Source organism: Bombyx mori, chromosome 18, assembly GCF_030269925.1.
Source record: "Bombyx mori chromosome 18, ASM3026992v2".
NCBI classification, from domain to species: Eukaryota; Metazoa; Arthropoda; class Insecta; order Lepidoptera; family Bombycidae; genus Bombyx; species Bombyx mori.
In genome coordinates, this window is record NC_085124.1 from 6,308,139 (window position 1) to 6,327,783 (window position 19,645).

The following is a 19,645-nucleotide window of genomic DNA, read 5'->3' on the forward strand; positions in this document are numbered from 1 at the left end:
TTTTTGTACAAAGTAGACACGACTTTATCTATCTGGTGTCGAGAAATAAAACACAATTATGAGTGGATTCAAGATAAAGGGGATGAACTTGGTTGCGACGGGTGGTGTGATAGTTCCTAGCTGTGAATATTATTAAAGATCCCTAACATGCCCTTTTAAAATTTGTATTAAATTGACAAATGATTTAAGGTTTCTGAACTCACCAAATAAATTACTGTGTTATCAATAAACTGTCCAAATATTAAGTTCACGATTCACATTCAAACCACTAAAACAACACAGATCGGGAACAGAATTATCATTTAATCATTTAAAAATGAATAACAAGAAATAACTGGCACGACACTCCTCTAGAACACATTCACAATAAAACAGAGCAGAATTATTGACAAAACAAACTATAAAATCGTATTGTAAACCGTCGTTTGTATAGCTAAACGTCATTAGAGACCGATCATACGGTTATATTACGAACGAAGTGAAGTTCGAACTACCTACGCTTCGTCAAGCAAAGCCATTTGAATGAAGTTGCCTATGTTGGTTACACGTTTGAATGTGTGGGTGCGGCAACTCCAGCGCACGACACATGAGTGATTTTACTATAGAGCCCGAAAGAAGTAATTATTGCTAACTGCAGCATTTAATGCTTTTTATTATTTAATAATGCTTAAATATACTAAATTTTAGTAGTTTTTATCTACTTGGGGAAAGTTAAATTTGCTGTTATATTTAAACACGTTTATTTTTCCAAAATCTTCTGTAATACACATAATCTTAGAAAATCGTCAGTCATTAGCTAGTTTAAAGTCTTAATTGCATTAAAAAACAACAATTCCAGTCTTCAAATCTGAACACTCGATTTCTTTGAGCCAGAAATAGTGGTACATGCCCTTGCGGAATTACAATAAGACTTACCGCCAGTTTCCTTCTCGTTAAGCTACGGGCTCAGAAGGTGTGAACATACTAAACACATACTTCATTAACGTTCTACAGTATTACTTACAACGTCCTTAGTAAAATATTACAGAGTTAAAAGTGTTACAAAACCAAACTCGCTATTATTCTGATCAGCTCTACTCTTTTAAAATATTTACTCATGTGTAAAAGTTCGAAAAACTTGCTCCGTGACAAACATGCGTGTGTGTACTTGTAACACGTGAGAAGAAAGTATACGATATGTATTACGTGTATTAATTACTAGAATTTCGGTAAAGGGCCCTGGTTCTGTAGTTATTTTTTCTTTCAATTATACATATAATAAATATTTAAATATAATCCTATGTGTCTGAACATTGAAAAAAAACAATTAAAATATAAATAATAATAAAAAAAAACAATCAAAATAAAAAAGCGTAATAGAATAAAAATATGAATTTTATATTTTTCATCTCTGTCTCTGTTTGATTGTTTGTTTGTTGCAAAAAAGTTATCGTCGTCCAAAAATTTTTGGAATCTACTTTTAGACTGCTAGATGTGAGACTAGTTAGACTTAGTTAACTAAGCATGTCAGGAGCCCGACATGCTGGTGCGCCGCCTCTACACAGGGGTGGTGCGGTCGATGGCACTATACGGGGTTCCCCTGTGGTCCACGCCCTGACCAGCGACAACGTCGCGGCGTTACGACTTCCGTAGTGTGCGATTGCGTTCAGGGCAGTTCGCGGGTATCGCACCGTCTCGTTCGAGGCAGCGTGGGTGCTCGTCGGGACGTCTCCCTGTGACCTGTAAGCAGAGGCACTCGCTGCGTATTGCGTAGACCGACGTCGTTGGTCGTCGACTATCACCTCGACGACCCGTCGGTCGGACGTGCTCGGAGTGGCGCCGCTAGTCTGGTTGTAACGTTGACTACGGGAGCCCCCCTACTCTAACCGGGTTTTGACCCCGGGCGGAAATCGGACGTCAGGTGTAAGAGTGCAGGGGAGTCGTTTAGTGCGGTAGGGCCCTAAAACTCCTTGGGCCCGCGGTCTGCTCCCAACATCTGCAGATCGTCAAGTTCCACATACCCCGCACGCCCCCTTGGCGCCGGGACCTCGAAGGAGATGCGGCCCCCGGTCCGAAAAAAAAAAGATAGGGTAAAGTTAGGTATTTCCTCAATGTTCATTATTGGTTAACTGTTAAAAAGTCCAAAAAATTTCAAAAAATGTTTTAGACGGTATTCCGGAATATTAATAATAAACTAGTCCCACTGTTCTATTATAAATACGAGATATATTTGTCGCACAAGATACAGCCCACTGAGTTTCTCGGCGGATCTTCTCAGTGGGTCGCGTTTCCGATCCGCTGGTAGATTCTGCAAAGCACTATTCTTGGTAGGGCCAGTGTTAGCAACGCCTCCTGGTTTGAGCCTCGTGAGCTCACCTACTCGCTAGGTTTCGCTGGCATACCCTCTCAAGACTACCAACTTAGGTAGGAAAATTAGTTATATTGTATAGTAGTAGGTTATTATTGTTGTACACTTGAAATTCAATAAAAGGAATTGTTTGGAAAAGTAAGTTTTAATTACTGTCCACTTTATCCGTCATACATAATACAGACGAAAGTAATTGCCTGTTTGTTTTAAAGCCCAATCCACTGAACCAATTTTCACGAAGTTCGGTATGAAAATCATTCAAACCTTGGGAAAGAATAGTTAATGTTATAAGTGGAGTAAGCCATTACCGTCGATCGCAGATACGGCCAATGTCAGTGACACAGGCAAGATGTTGCCCGCTCCAAACGCATACTTATATTTAGGTCTATAAAATGAATGTGTACTATATAGCTATTACCGCTGCAGTATCAGAATTATGAGCTTAGAGCTTACATGATATTTTCGTTTTTAGTAGAAAACAGAAGCTGACTCATATTAATAAAATCCTTAAATATTTTAAATTGTTTTTCTTCTAAAACATTAGGAGTCTTCCATAAAGAGAGGTCGTATTTGTGGTCTGCTCATATAGTTTTCTAAAAAATTCAGGAGGCCTCATTTTAGATTCAGGATTCCCAGTTACCAAGTGGAAGCTGATCTTATGGAGCGCTTGGAATATCAATTTCCTGTCTTTAATTATCTCTGTACCTAATGTCGTACGCTCTATGAAAGAAATGTCGGAAATAATGCTGATCATCTCCTATTACCATCGCATCACCATCACCGCACTCTAAGGGAGTCGTATGGGATCCTCCACTAGAATGAAATCTCCTTTAGGTATAATGTTTGCGCTTCCCATATATTGTCATGGTACCTTAATATGAAAACATAAAATAAATTCAAGGATATCCGACAATGTTCACCTTTTATCAGAAGATAAATTATAAGGCCAAGTGTCTAACAGTAGGTATGTGGGAGTAATAGTAATTAACATATCTTATAGCCCAGCCCGCGTTAGCAAAAATCTGAACGATGTAAAAGTGCAGTAAAATTACCCTTTAGCGCCACTGGAAACGAACAGTATTGCCTAAAATTGTGTAGCAATCTTATTCACTGTAAACAACGAAATTTTTTTATATTTTTAATACTCTCAGCGAAATGCATTCGAGCTCATAGCGCCATCTATGAAATGACTAATGAACCAATAGAAGATTTCAGTGAAAATGCAGTCATTTTTTCTCAATTGAAATGATCGTGATTATAAAGTTTTGTTTTAGTTATGTTGTATTTCGAGAGATGGCACTAAATTATAAATTCTAAAAAATAATAAACCAATATAATATTATGTTATATGATATTTATAATAGTACTAATATGTGTCCCTGTAGTCGAAATTCGACTATAAATAATTGAAATTATAAGTTTGAACATTATTATGATTCGGATAAACTTTCCTTTATGATCCGTCGATTTGGAAAATCAAAAATTTTTTTGTAGATAAAAAAGACTCATAAATAGAAATCTTTTTGAAAATTTCAAGTTACGGAAACTCACGGTTTACAAGATATAATTTTTTAAAGTTTCCATACATACAAATTGGAAAAATCATCAAGGTAGACGTCAAAGTTGACGTTTCACGTTCCATTCTCGGTAAGCGTGTATTTTATTAAATTTTATCTCATGTTTTTACCGAAATATATTTTATTATTTTAATAAATTCACATAGTAAATTTGTTGTAATTAAGGTACACAGTAATTGTTGCTGTATTAAGTAATTGTATTGACTTTTTTACACAAAATGTAACTACATTTTGTTTACACTGTGGAACGGAACGTGGAATGTAAAAATATATTTTTAATTAAGATTAATTAAAACAATAGTAAAATTGCTCGTGTTTTAGTAATAAAATTGCATAAATATCGAAAACCGAATCAGAGCACCCCACTTTCCACATGGTCGTCTGCTCTACCCCTAGAGTGTATATAAAAAACCGGAGGCACGGAGGGAGAGTAGTCCTCGCCCGCGGAGCCGAGCATGAGTGACCGACCGTGTTTCGGCACGCAAGGGTGGAAGGGCTGTGGAAGGGTCTGGAGAGACCATATCAGCGTAACCTTAACTAGTAAGTGAGCTCACGGGGCTCAAACCTGACGACGTTCCTAACACGAACCCTAGCAAGAGCCGTGCTTCGCAGAATCTACCGCTGGATCGGAAACGCGACCCACTGAGAAGATCCGGCGAGAAACTCAGTGGGCTGTGTCTGTGGGTTAATTTACTCGTCGAGCCCTTCGTCGCAAGCGACGGGTTCGACGAGGACGGTGACTGGTGCATGTGGTACCTAAAAGCACCGATAATCCGATATAATGGATCGGGAGGGTCCGTAATGGTAATACATCGGTTTCTATCTTAGGTACTGGGAAATGAGTAACAGGCACAGAAGAGGTCGAGAAAGATTTATGCTTGCTGGACGTTAGTCACTAATCTGAGATCGGAAGGACTACCTCTTGCTATATAAATTTTTTTTATAAGCCACATATCTTAACTTTAAGACCAGGTTAATCTGTCTTCTTTATTCCTAAAGCAAGCTTGGCAAGCTTGTAAGCATTACAATTTATTTATTTATTTCAAGGTTTCAACGACAATAAGAAAAAATTGTGAATTCGTGGCAAGTTTTATTTATAATTCATATTATACAAAACATCGAATTAAAAGGAATGAATGTTGCACATGTGGAGCCCTTGAATTTTTCTTATAATTTTCAAATGGAATCAAACTTTGAAGCCAAACTGAAAAAAGTAAACACATTAAAACGCACAGTTATAGACGAAAAAACATAAAAATTTATTTTAAGAAAACTTGACTTTGGCATTAAAGAAAAAAGATTAATTTATGTAATGTGTGAATAAATAAAATGATCTTAGCGTATACCTGACATTGAGCCAAAATTAAAGATTACTTATCTAGATCTTAATTTGGTTTCTTGGTCATTTCACTTGAATACCACGAAAAACTGGTTTTAAGAGTTGTTTTCCTTGAAAATTAAGATCACGAATTTTTTATCTCTCTACCATTTTCGAATAAATGATCAAATATAATATGTTGGAACTTCATATTCTTTTATTTTTATTGCTTAGATGGGTGGACAAGCTCACAGCCCACCTGGTGTTAAGTGGTTACTGGAACCCATAGACATCTACGACGTAAATGCGCCGCCTACCTTGAGATATAAGTTCTACGGTCTCAAGTATAGTTACAGCGGCTGCCCCACCCTTCAGACCGAAACGCATTACTGCTTCACAGCAGAAATAGGCAGGGTGGTGGTTCTTACCCGTGCGGACTCACAAGAGGTTCTACCACCAGTAATTACGCAAGTTATAATTTTGCGGGTTTGATCTTTATTACACGATGTTATTCCTTCACCGTGGAAGTCAATCGTGAACATTTATTAAGTACGTATTTCATTAGAAAAATTAGTGCCCGCCTGCGGGATTCGAAGACCGTTGCATCGCTCGACACAAATGCACCGGACATTTTATCTTTTAGGCCACGACGACTTCAAAATCGCTTAAAATAGATGATAGCCTTTCACCTCTCGATATGTTATTGACAATTATATTCAGAAGATCCAAATTTGAATACCTTAGGTGCATTTTCGAGTGTGCATTTGAAGATCAATGCAGCTCTCTCACAACCTTTCTCGCCATCGCTAACTTCCACATCATTAACTGGAAATAGTAAAACATTCATAATGTTATGTTCCATACAATATACAGATATGGTTTATCTGAATTTCACAGTCTTTAGTCTGTAGTTGACTGAATTTTATTATCACAATTATAATTTCCATTTTACTTCGGTATAGTTTTAAATAATTATATAAGACTCACAAAAGATAAGTAATTTTGGAATATAAAAATTTGTGCCATACGTTTTAATTATTTTGTAAATATCTGCTGTCTCACTTTTTAAGCAAGAACCGAAGACTTCATAGCAACCTAATTAGGCGGCATGAAAAGGCCTGATTATTTAATAACATTCTTTACCTTTTACGCAAATATCTGCGACTTTTTTCCCGTTTTCAAGACGTTTCTCGTCTCCGTTCTTGGACATTTCCGCAATTTTATACGCGTGTTCCAAATTGTATAGGCCTTGACTGGTCATCTGTAATTTAGAAGTGATTAAAAACACATTTGTTTTACGTATGATTCTTGAGGATCGGTTGTTCAAAACTGATTGTTTTGTTTTTAAGTTTTGTTTCTAAAAAAAAATTAATGTACAATATGGCTATAAGTTAAGTATCTACTTTTACGAGAAAATCAATAGATAAAATAATAAGGAAATTTAGAACCAAATTAAATAAGTGCGTGTTTTGTAATATTTTCTCAACTTAGAAAGAACTTACCATGAGTCCATGAGCACTATGATCAAAAGCTACTCTGTCAGTCTTTCTTTACAAAACGTTGGACGGATAAATAAATTCTATTACCGTTAACATGAGTTAGTAGTAAAATATTTTCAACTAACAGAATATTGTATATTTGAATAGCTCTCCCGAAAGCATTAAGAGCAATACCGACGATATTTATCTTTTTATTTTAATAAGGTCAATATTGTGGGTAAGAAATGATTAATTCTTGTTATGGTTTTTCTTTTATTTCCATTATTGGGAAACGAGTATACCACCTGATGATAAAACGTCGCTTATGAGTATCAGCAACGCCAGGGCATATCTAAGCCGTTTTTATACGAAAATACTTTGACAAACCTTTTTCGAATTGCATTTTGGAACCATTTTTTATCAGAATACCCTTACGCCATAAACATACAATTACATAAAATGATTACCAATCGTTTTAAACATTACATACGTGATTATTAAATGGTTTCTTACCACGATCCTCACATTTCACGACATGATCATAAAGTTATCGATAAATAGAAAGAACACTTACGACTCCATTTAGTTTATAAGCACAAGCCAGAAGGCATTTAGATTCGGTCTTCTTCGGTGCGATCAACTGTTGCAGTTGCATTAACTCCGACATATCAACGGGATGGTCTTTTGTACATTTCATAACTAGTTTCGTGAATTCAATTTTAAGCTCTTCCTCTGTTACGGCCTGTGGTTTAAAAACAGTAACGAAAAATTGAAGATCTGTATTCTTGGATTTTAACAGCTGTAGATGGGTAATCAGTATCCACCAGTATTAAGTGGAGCCCGTATACACCAAAAATCAAAATAAAACCAATCTTAGAAGTAAGTTTTTTTAACGCTTTTTTTTTTCAATGCATGCAGTCGGTACCTGTAATTGTGTTAGCATATAGTGTGAAATCAATGTATATGATACCTGTAATGTTCTGTGCTGATGTATAGCATGTTGGTACCCAATAAATAAAATAAAATAAAAATAAATAAGAATTTAGTATCAATATTATTGGGTATTCTATACTTTACACTGATACACATTATTTTGATTATTATGATCGGGAAATTAATATCAAAATACACAACTTGTTAATCTCATATCCCATTCTCCTGCGAGTCTTTTGGAAGAAATATCTTCCTCAATAAGTGGCGCCTGTGTATTCAAAGTTCCATTGTAGGCAGCGGCTTGGCTCTGCCCCTGGCATTGCTGAAGTCCATGGGCGACGGTAACCACTCACCATCAGGTGGGCCGTATGCCCGTCTGCCTACAAAGGCAATAAAAAAAATAATATTATTAACTATTTCAATTTCATGTTTTTCTTTTTGAATAAAAAAAAAATTTTCACATCGGATACAGTCAGGAATACAAAAGCCACTCATATGTGCTTCCATGCTAGCTTCATGGGTGGCAATGGGGAAATTAGAAGTTTGTAGAAGTAGAAAAATGGGTACTACTTGGCATCGATGCTTGATGAGTAACATAAGCAACAAAAGTTTTTTTTTTGCCATATAGGCAGACGAGCCTACGGCCTACCTGATGGTGAATGGTTACCATTGTTCATGGACATCAGCAATGTCAGAGGCAGACCTAAGCCGCAGTCTGCCGTTTAGTACTCTCCACATGCCTCGTTTGAAGAAAGACGTGTCATAGCGCTCGAGAAACACCGTGGAGGGGAGCTCATTCCAAATTCGGATGGTACGTGGCAAAAAAGATCTCTGGAAACGCACTGTGGATGAACGCAGTGGCTCCAGGTAACATGGATGAATTCTACTCTGGTGGCGGGCGGTGCGATGCCAAAAACGAGATTAAGGTATCGTTTCAAACAATTCCTCAAGTAGGTAAGTCCGTGCAGGTCACATTTTTAGCAATGGTTTTCTTCTACATGTTGCGCTTATCCCCCATTATGTGGGGGGTCGGCGCAGCATGTTTTTATTATCATTGTTTTATTGCTTAGATGGGTGGACGAGCTCACAGTCCACCTGGTGTTAAATTGTTTCTTGAGCCCATAGACATCTACAACGGCTGCCCCACCCTTCAAACCGAAACGCATTACTGCTTCATGGCAGAAATAGGCAGGGCGGTGGTACCTACCTGTGCAGACTCAAGAGATCCTACCACCAGTAATTACGCAAATTATAATTTTGGTGGGTTTGATTTTTATTACACGATGTTATTCGGTCAGCGTGGAAGTCAAAGTACGGGGGATTCGAACACCGGTGCATCGCTAGGTACGAATGCACCGGACGTCTTATTCTTTAGGCCACGACGACTTCATTTCCATGTCCTCTTATCATGCTGCATAGAGATTAAGCACGAATTTTGCTACCGGCCGCCTGTCTGAAGTCAACCCTCTTTAAGTTTTGTCTCCGTATATAAATTGCAACGTACTATAAGAACTTTTCTGTTTCTTCTTTTGGTGTTTCATTTAACTCAACCTGTTTTGGTTCTATGATTAGCATTTTACTATTATTAATACTAAAATTTACATTTTCAATTACCATAACAAGAAAATGTCGTATTTTATTCGTTTATAAAACTATTTAAATTGTTATAAAACTTACATAAGAACCACCGCATATTGCCAGCAAAAAAATCAGACACCGCATAATTTAGAAACGCTCGTACAACCACTGCTTGCAAATATCAAAATAATGCTACTATTTATACAAATTTTACTTTGTTCAGATAACATCGAAAACAGTAATTTCCTACATTAAAACTGATAAAATTGGTTATTTCAATGCCTAAATATGAAAAGTAAATGTATCTGATTTAACTGACCCGATACCATTCATGATTTAATGAAAACAATAATGCAGGGTGTCGTGTGGTGGATTCTCGAAAGCAAAACATTAAAACAAAAAACAAACTATTCAAATTTTTATTTTACTAAGGTTTATAAATGCTCTGCACGTAGCTAACTGACCGTGAATGCAGTGAATAATTGCTTTTAGATTCTATAATAATTATCAATAAAAAAACTAATGGCACTCGGGGACTGCCTCGGTAAAGTTATTGCATAGCATTTTTTATCAACTTATGCAATTATAATTAGACAATAATAATATAATTTTTTTTTTTCTCTTATGTTTTAATGTCTCGTAGCGATCTGTTTTTCAGTTAACAATGAGCTATTCCTCTGGCTGAATTTATTCTTAATAGATTTATAAACAGAATCAGATGTCCAGTGACACCTTCATCTTTTATTGTTAGATTTAATTTCTGTTGTGTAAGGTAGGTATAATTAATCTAGTAAACTGCACAGCTCCTGTGCCTCCTAGGTCCGACGCCAATTTATTGACGTGTGTCGATAACCTGGCTTGATATTTTTTGCTGTAAGCTACTATTTCCTCTTTCACTGTGGGAATATTTAGGTCCATTTGTATGATCTTGTTGCTTATGTAATGCGGTATTCTTAGCATTGTTCTGAAAGTTTTATTTTGAAACCTTTCCAGGATCTCGACGTTGCTATTGCTGGCAGTTCCCCAAAGCTGTATGCCATATGTCCATATTGGCTTTAAGATGGTTTTGTAAATTAAAATTTTACTTGTTGGCGAAAGCTGGGATTTCCCTCCAGTCAACCAGTACATATTTCTTAGCCTTATGTCTAATTGTTTTCGCTTAGACCAGCCGTGCGATTCTGTAAGCGTTGTTTAACAAACTCGCACGTGAATTTGGTGTGAGTTTTCAAATTGGCATTCTGTAAATTTCATTGTAGTGCCGAATCTACACTAGCGCCCCTCGCGGGTGAATTGAACTAGCAAGCGTGAGTTTTTTTTACTAAAATGTATGAGTTGACGTTTGAAACGGCATTCTGTAGTGTAAATCACGTCGAATTTCGGCAAGAACTTCGCATCGCAAAATCATTTTATTTGTCAAATCAAAAGTTAGTGTTTTAAGTGTTTGTTGTGAGTGAGAATATACGAAAACGTTATAAATCGCTGTTAATTATTAAAAAAATACTATAAATTAACAAAATTGCACTTTAAAATAACTTTATTCTTCATCGATATTTTATGGAGCGTATGTTTTTATTGAAAACATTGTTGAAAGAGGCTGACGCTACGGATCAGCGTGAAATGCGTCGACAAGCCTACGAAATTCACAATTTATCACTTTTAACTTGAGATGACGACTATGTAAAAGTATAAAGAAAGTGTATAGATTGTCGAAGGATCATATGAACCAGTTAGGGTGTGAATTACACCCTTTGACGAAGACCACTAAAAGCCATTGAAAAGGACTTTCAACTCTTCTAAAGGTAGGTATTCCATGTGGTAAGATTGTGTCTTTATGTACAAAATAGGTACTTTAAAACATATTATTAAAGTTTGCTCATTTGTTTATATCCAATTCTCCCATTATTGTAAAACAATACCACTAAACTAATCTACCAAAAATATCTTGAAAGAATACAAATTAGATTCTCTAATAACTATGTGTATTGTATAATGATTATTTCTTAGTTTCAGTTATTGTGCACCTTGTTTATTTGGGCAAATGAAGTTACCAAAAAAAATCATAAAAGAAAATATAAGAACATATTTGTCCCAGATATCCCAGTGTATATCTGAGGTTGTGGAGGCTCTGAACAACCCAGCAACTATATATAAATATTTAAGATTCCCGCAGAATGCTCAAGAATGGCAAAAGTTGAAGGAAAACTGAAGAAAAAAGAAGAAGGTGGTTTAAACTAAATAAATATTTTTTTTCTTCATAAAAAAGTACCAATATTAATCTAATGCTAAATATTGCAGTTTTTGTAAAAAAATTAAAATCACTTTGGTTGTTGGGTGTATTGATGGGACGTTGGTGGCCTTAAAAAGACCTGCCACCAATAAAAAATGTTTTTACTGTCACAAAGGCTATCATGCCAGAAAATGTACAATTTGTAAAGCCATTAATATTTTTCGAAATTCTGATGATATGTAATCCATAAACGAAATGTGTATTATGAACTATGTATTCAGATTGTATTCATTTCAGTTAAATTGAATTGTGTATATTGCTTTAAAGTTATTGTGAAATTTAGTATTTATATTAAATAAACTTTATTCAGTTATAAAAAAAACAAAATAAAATCTACTAAAGATTAGTCAATGACAGCAAGTAATGACCATTATAAATAATTAACATCTTTTCGGTCTTTCTGTATATGCTTAACGTTCCAACCTTATGACACCTTTTGCTAATTTTTTTTTCATTTCACCATCTAAATGGTTAGCTCACAGCCCACCTGGTGTTAAGTGGTTACTGGAGCCCATAGACATCTACAAAGTAAATGCGCCACAAACCTTGAGATATAAATTCGAAGGTTTCACCATCTAAATGGTTAGACGAGCTCACAGCCCACCTGGTGTTAAGTGGTTACTGGAGCCCATAGACATCTACAAAGTAAATGCGCAAACCTTGAGATATAAATTCGAAGGTCTCAGTATAGTTACAACGGCTGCGCCACCCTTCAAACCGAAACGCATTACTGCTTCAGAAACAGGCGATAACGCTATGCTAGCTAATACCTGCTAATAATGGCTAGCTAATACTAATACGGAGAGAGATACTCCTGAAGCTTTGTAGCACCACCTTCATTCCACTGCCCGTAACTCAGTGAAAAGAACAATAGTTCTGTTAAAGAGTAGATTCAGGTGTTTGCTGATCCATAGGGTGCTAATTTATCACCCTGATAAGGTAGCAAAAATAGCTGTTGCGTGTTGTGTTTTGCACAACATTTGCAATTGTGCAGAGCTGCCAGTTCCCATAATCTCAGATTATGAGATTACATTTAAATTATGGTGGTCATGTTGAATTACTTTGTTAAATTCTACTAATTAGCTTACTTATAGTGTGAAGTAACTTCAAATATAAATTAATGATTTATAAAAATAGTTTTATTATAGTTTTATTCAATAGTTATATACAATAATTTTGAAATTTGCATCAGTAATATGTGGAAATACGGGTTTAAAATTCCTAGCTGCATATGCTAATTCCACCAACAGTTCATCCTTCTTGCAGAATGTCGACTATTTATTCCCCCATGGTTGTTTAAGTTATATATCCTGGTACTGTGTAATTTGTTGTAATTTGAGTACACTCTGCTTTTCATTGAAAAGTGGTGAAATAGCAGGTCAGGTGTTGAGGTGCTGAAAAAAATAAATTTATTTAAAAACAAGGTTAGTTAAAATACAATGTTTAGAATACATACAAGAAAAGGTTTTTATTAACAAGCATTATGCACAAATCAATGTCCCTAATATGGTTGTTCAATGAATAGGTACTTTGACCTGAATAAACACTTACCTAACAACCCAATCTCTTGACAAACATGAGACCTACTGTGGCTGGAGCTACTAGTAGTAGCATCACAATAAGTAGAAGTCACTTGCATTTAGTTAGGGGAGGATGACTGCAAAATAGGTGATTCTTGATGCAATGCTAAAAAGCCAATAAATATTAATTTTTAAAATGCAAGTTTTGTTTAGGTATTTATTTAAGATAATTAGGTATAACATACGTACCTGTAGGATGTTTGGGATTGTTCCAATACTGATACATTTTCCGAGTTGGCAATAAATTCTCCTTACAATATTCTGATGATGTGGATTAGTATTTTCAATCTGTTGTAGTTCCTTAAATATAATAAAATAGGTTATGCCTAAATTTTGTTCATTTATTTTAAACGGAGTATGCAGCCTTTAGCCTACATAATGTCAGTTTAGTCAATACTCTGGAACTGCCTGCCACCCCTGTACCAATATGCACACCCTTTACCATAAATACAGTCACCTCTGCATCAATAAAAACTAGGAGTGGGTAATATCGGTTTTGCCACGTATCGAATCGTATCTATATATCGAGAATCAATATCGGATATTGAATCTATATATTTTCTGAATCTATATATTGATGGATGCTAGTAGATTTTCTCGATTCATGATATTTGAGATTTGAAACGATACGCTGATATAATATCGTAGTAGATATAGATTTAAGTCAACGTTATACGGTTGGTTTTCTGATATCAATTTATAATATGATCATAAAGTAATAAAAAGAACATGAAAATAAAAATATCAAAAAAAAAATTCCTTCATGCTTTTACCAGGCTTAGGACTGGCTACATTATTTTCAGTTTTTAGTATTTTGTGTCTTAATTTAAAATTACAAAATATACCAAAAGAGTGTAGATTTCAAAAGTTTAATACAAACACAAGAAATAAACTCAATTATTTGGAATCAACTAAAAAAAAAAAAATGTGTACTTTAAAAATCAAATACAACAAAACTTTTAAGTATTTATAAACACTTGTCCAAAAATTCTAGTTCAAGGTCAAAGCGCGTGAAATTAAATTCAACGATGCAAATAGGCTATACTGCATTCAAGTTAGGGTCGAAAGTTGAAACTTCTTTCCTTAATTGTATCCTGCTGATACGCTATGAATAATCTACAGACATATGGACTTAAATATAAGGTTTACAATTGTATGGATAATGCCTGTTTCTGTTTCATTCATCACGTGATATCCCTATCGTGCGCTCACTCACTCTGGCCGATTCGATACGAACCAAACGAATATTGCTGATATTAACGAATCGGTACGATATGCCGATGCGCATCACATCGAGCAATATCGTGTATCGGTTGATATCGAAATATAGATTTCGATTCACGAATCGGTCCGATATGGCGATGCGCATCACATCGAGCAATATCGTGTATCGGCTGATATCGATATATAGATTTCGTGCGGGGCGATATCGGATTCAACGATATTGCTGCGATATATAGATATTGAATCTATATACGATTTATATCACCCACTCCTAATAAAAACATTCCAACAACATCAATCCAACTTGCAATACCTAAATTGTTAATGATTTGATTTATTTAATTCAATATAATTTTTTTTTTGTTGGTGAATTTGAGATACAGATAAATTACCGATATTCCCTGTTAAAATAGAATATCAATAAAAACGTAGTAGATAGATTTATCATACATAAATAGATGTTAACATGTCCTAAATATCTCTCCAGGAATGGATCATATCTGACAAGAGAATTTAGTTCCTATATTTTTTAATATCCTTGTTATCTTATTGAACATGTTGAGATACCATTAAACCTTTTGTTTCGCTAGCTTTTAATCCAAAACGTCTATCAATGCCTCTATTTGCACCAATGTCGGATGAGAAGAACGCTCGTTAAGTCTGTTGGTAATATATTGAAATTTTAAATTAAAAAACAAATGGATGAACCATTGATAGCCTCATAACTAACTTTTACTTACCTCATAATTTTTATTTAACGTTAAATTCACTCACAAAGAAACAAAAAATCTAGAAAAAGCAAAAAACTTCCGACTACTTGAGATTGTTTTGAAAACAATTAAAATTTTGTTTTTTAATTCTGGTATTCGCCAGTGCACGCAAAGGAACTTAGCGTACATCCAGAAATTACAATTAATTTCATAAATATATGACTTTTAATTTTCTTTTTAGATATATTAGATGTGGCTTAGACACCAAAGCTTAAATTCATAGTATTTTCTTACAGAATGCTTATAAATACAACGAAAAACTGAAACCGGTAAGCTTCGATTTACATTTGCGCGTATACGGCTATCCCTAGTATATTATAAACAAACTTCGTTGTCACTTCACTTCGCTCGAGGCAGGGTAATTAAGATTAGTGTTTACAGAATGCCAAATCAAGGTCATTCTATTGCGAATGCGAAGTGATGGAGAATTTCGTAGTGAGATGCGAGTTCTTGTTTGAATTTTAGAGAATCGCAAGGCAGATGTGCTTTTGCCATGTCAGTCTTCGATCCAGATGTATGCCAAGATATTTTGCATCTTCCGCTTGCGGTATGTTTTCGTTATATAAGCTTACAGGTGGACAGGTTTGTTTCCTGAGGCTGAATGTAACGTGGGATGATTTGCTTTGGTTTACTTTAACGCGCCACATATCAAACCATTTCTGAAGGTCATCTAGATGTGATTGTAAGTTTTCAGAAGCTGTTGTAGGGTCGTCATGAACAGACATTATAGCTGTATCATCTGCGTATGTTGCAATGATAGTGTTTCTGTTGGTTGGTAAATCTGCTGTATAGATGAGGTACAGGACAGGGCCGAGTATGCTGCCTTGTGGCACACCAGAAGTAATCTCATGCATCTGTGATGATTCTCGGTTATGTTTAATCTCAAAGCATCGTCCACTAAGATATGACTTAATAATAGCGTAATAGCTGTGTGGTAACATTTTTTTCAATTTGAATAACAGTCCATCGTGCCACACCTTATCAAATGCCTGCCCGATATCGAGAAAGGCAGCTGAGCAGTATTGTTTATTTTCAAGTGTTCCACTTATGACATCCACAAGGCGATGAATCTGTTCAATTGTTCCGTGCTTTTCACGAAAGCCAAATTGATGTGCGGGAAGGACACTCGGCAGATGTTTCTTCATCCTGTTAAGAATGACCTTTTCCAAAATTTTACCAATGACTGGAAGGAGGCTTATTGGCCTATAAGAACCTGCATCGTGAGGTGGTTTTCCAGGCTTTGGCACCATCACCACTTGGGCTATTTTCCATTGACTAGGAAAGCACTCCAGTCTAATGCATGCATTAAAGATGATAGTCATGAGTATTATACCTTTTTTAGGAAGATGTTTAAGCATAGTTGCATCGATTTCATCATAACCTGGCGATTTTCCTTCTTTCAGGTTCTTAATTTCATTAGTTACTTCCGTCGGACTTGTGTACATTAGCGGTAGGCACATCTGCAGTGGAGAATTCAGAGAGTTTAAAACTTCATCGTTGTGCGTTAAGTTTAATCCCTCGAAAGGCTTAAACACTAGTTTGAGGTGCTCTGCGAAAGTTGAGGCCTTCTCAGAATCAGATCTAGCCCAGCTTCCAGTAGGTAATCTAATAGGTGGTACATGCATTTTCGGTCTTTTCATTTTCCTAGTAGCCTTCCATAGAGAATAGTTGGTGTCTGGACTAGGCTTTAAATTTCTTAAGAACGATTGTAGCTCGTCTTCTTGCATTGCCTTAGTTAGGTGTTTTAATTCCTCAGAAGCTTTATTAAAAGCTCTTTTATCAGCAGGATAGCCAGTGTTATGCCATATTCTGCGCAGATTCCGCCTCCTAGACACCATATCCTTGATATGTTTGGGGTAATGGTGCAAAACCACAGATGGGAATTTTCTTAGCGGCGTAGATCTGCCTAGTGCCTCGTGAATAAGTTGATTTAGATTTTCTACAGCATTCTCAACATCTCCAGTGGATTTCAAAGAGATGTTTAAATTCAGATTATTGTTGATGTACTCTTGGTAGGTTTCCCAATTGGTATTCTTGTTATATGGTTTAGGTGGATATTCATTTAACAAGATAGTAGAGTTTATATTAAGAATCACTGGAGTGTGATCGGAGGATAGATCAGTACAAGATTTGACGCTCAGCTGTGTTTGGGGCACATTCTTGGTGATAAAGAAGTCAAGTAAATCCGGCGTTTTCTTTCGATCAGTCGGCCAGTAGGTTGACTCACCTTGAGACAAGCAGTATAAAGAAAGTTCTATAGTCGTCTGGAATAGCTGCCTGCCTCGTGGTAGAGTCAACCTTGAGCCCCAGTAAGTGTGCTTAGCGTTCCAATCGCCGCCACAGACAAATCTGCTCCCCAAACTTAAGAAGTAATCCTTGAAGTCATCAGCATTAATATTGTGTCTTGGAGGACAGTATATAGCAGATAGAGTTGTTTCAGTGTTTTTGTCTTGTATTCTGATAGATGTAGCCTGTATTTTTTCAGTACTGTATTCTTCTAGCAGGTGGTGTTTAATGTTTTTTTTTATTATAACTGCTGTTCCACCGTGGGAGTTGCCAGAGGGGTGATTTGTAGAATGAACAACATAATCTTTTATTCTAATGTGAGTTCTATGAGTAAATCTCGTTTCAGAAATAAGTGCTACATCTATTTTTTCTGTCCTTAGGAAGATTTCTAATTCTAGGCATCTGTCTGACAACCCATTGGCATTCCAAGTAACTACACGTAGATTATTGATCATTTGGGCACTAGGCGGGATATTAATTGAATCATCCGATTCATCATGCTGTCTATCATGTTAGTCATGATGGTTTGAAATTTATTAAACATGCTGTCTATGAGCTTATTCAGTTCACTGCTGCCAATCAAGTGGGATTCAGTCTGTTGTTTATTATTATTGGAGTTCACTGCATCTGCATAAGTTTTAAATATGTTTTTGGTATATTCTGCTTTCCTGGGCTTTTCCTTATTTGGTTGTGAGGCTGGGGTATCTTTGATTACATTTTTGGGATTAATTTTTAAAATTTGTTGTTTATATTGTTTGTATTTAATACAGCCTTTGTAACTTGCAGGATGTTTCTCTTGGCAGTTAACGCATGTTGCTTCAGTATCTGGTGTCTTTTTACAGCTTACAGTGGGATGATCTCCTCCACACTTTACACATCTATGTGGTCTATAACATTGATTTTTGCTATGACCAAACCTCTGACATCTCTTACACTGTAGAATCTCTGTTGTTTTGTAAGGAGCTTCAAAAGATACTTTCATATTATTTAATCTGTTTACCTTGAATACCTTTTTGTTATTATGTTTAGGTTCAAGGTCAATATAGAACAACGGCAAGTCTTGTTTAGTTGTTTTATGTCGTACATTAACAATATTTCTGACTTCATGGCCTAAATCTCTTAATTCAGATTTGATAACTTCCGTGTCCTCAGTTGAGTGAAGCCCACGGAGAACGACTCTGTAAGCTCTTTCGCTTTTGAGCTTATATGTATAATGACTGATGTTGTTTGTAATAAAATTGTCTCTGATCTTCTTGCACATTTCTATATCTCTTGGTAAGATTTTTACTACATGTCCTGACCTCAAAGTGGTCATAGTATATGTCATTGGGTCATCATTGGTAATTTTGTTCAGTATGTCCTTGAGGGTTTTTATGTATGCCACACCCGTAACAAATATAGGTTCGGGCTTAGGTATTTTTGGTTTAGGATCGCTTCCGTCTTCATCGAGTATCTCTAATGTTTCAAATTGATTATGGGTAGATATCGGGTATGTGGTTTTCTGTAACTTATTAATGTTTCCTTTTAAATCTGAGTGCGATTCAGTTCTCTTCCTTTTTATTAGAGGAACCTGGTCACTCTGCCATGTACTATGTTCAAGGTCTTTAGTTGTGGTTAGGAATAGCGTAGGTTCTTGTTCTTTATTTATGGCACTTAATGAGTTACTTCGTGTTCTTTCAAACATGTTGCGGTGAAAAGTTTGTTGTACCATATTAGGTAATTTTGGTTTATTCATAGGGTTGATTCCATATCCATCAGATCGCAAAGTTGTGCCCCCCCCAGAATACGAGGGGCTGCCTGAGTTAGACTCAGGGAGGGATTCTCCGGTATTACCGGTACCCTCCTGGGGTAGTTTGTTTTTCAAATTTGCATTCATTTGGGTTCCTTTTTCTTCCTACTACTCTAGACGTTTTAGAGATTATTTAGATCCCCAGGCTTGCTATAGCCTCTTCCAACCAATTGCTTGGCAGGTTGTATGGTTATACCGCCATTGCTCGGTCGCCATTGCCTCGTTTGTTATCTAGCAGGGAGTACCACGGAAACCGATTGGTTTCCGCCGCCATCCGGCGCGCGCAGGTGAGGTTGACTGTAGGGTCGGTGGAGGTGTTGTTACCGTTCTCCCCTAACTCCCCTAATATAATATTAAAACAATAATAAAATAAGACCATGCTATATTGACAACATAGTCTAACATATAGCGGGATGCGAGGTAGTTACTTTTTCAGTTACTGGTTAGTTAGTTAGTCTTTTACTGGTGGTAGGACCTC

At 36.0% G+C, this 19,645-nt stretch overlaps 1 protein-coding gene and 2 long non-coding RNA genes across 6 annotated transcripts in view; 1 reads left to right on the top strand and 2 right to left on the bottom strand.

The window, feature by feature from the left end:
* Nucleotides 1–491, bottom strand: part of LOC101743268 (protein sprint) — a 276,135-nt gene extending 275,644 nt beyond the window's left edge. For 3 of the 4 annotated variants that reach the window (XM_062673629.1, XM_062673627.1, XM_062673630.1), the window contains exon 1: nucleotides 204–490. The gene's annotated coding sequence lies outside the window, so the exon portion shown is untranslated. Of the gene's footprint in view, nucleotides 1–203 lie in introns of all 4 variants that reach the window. The other variant, XM_038017335.2, reaches the window with a different exon arrangement.
* A 9,361-nt stretch (nucleotides 492–9,852) lies between these two features.
* LOC119629848 (uncharacterized) lies at nucleotides 9,853–12,652 on the top strand. The gene is made up of 2 exons (XR_005245736.2): nucleotides 9,853–11,030; nucleotides 11,236–12,652. It is a non-coding gene; the product is annotated as an uncharacterized LOC119629848 (long non-coding RNA).
* Nucleotides 12,643–14,045, bottom strand: LOC101743459 (uncharacterized). The gene is made up of 3 exons (XR_209852.5): nucleotides 13,288–14,045; nucleotides 13,070–13,204; nucleotides 12,643–12,912 (listed from the first exon to the last, which is right to left on the bottom strand). It is a non-coding gene; the product is annotated as an uncharacterized LOC101743459 (long non-coding RNA).
* Nucleotides 14,046–19,645: the final 5,600 nt, after the last annotated feature.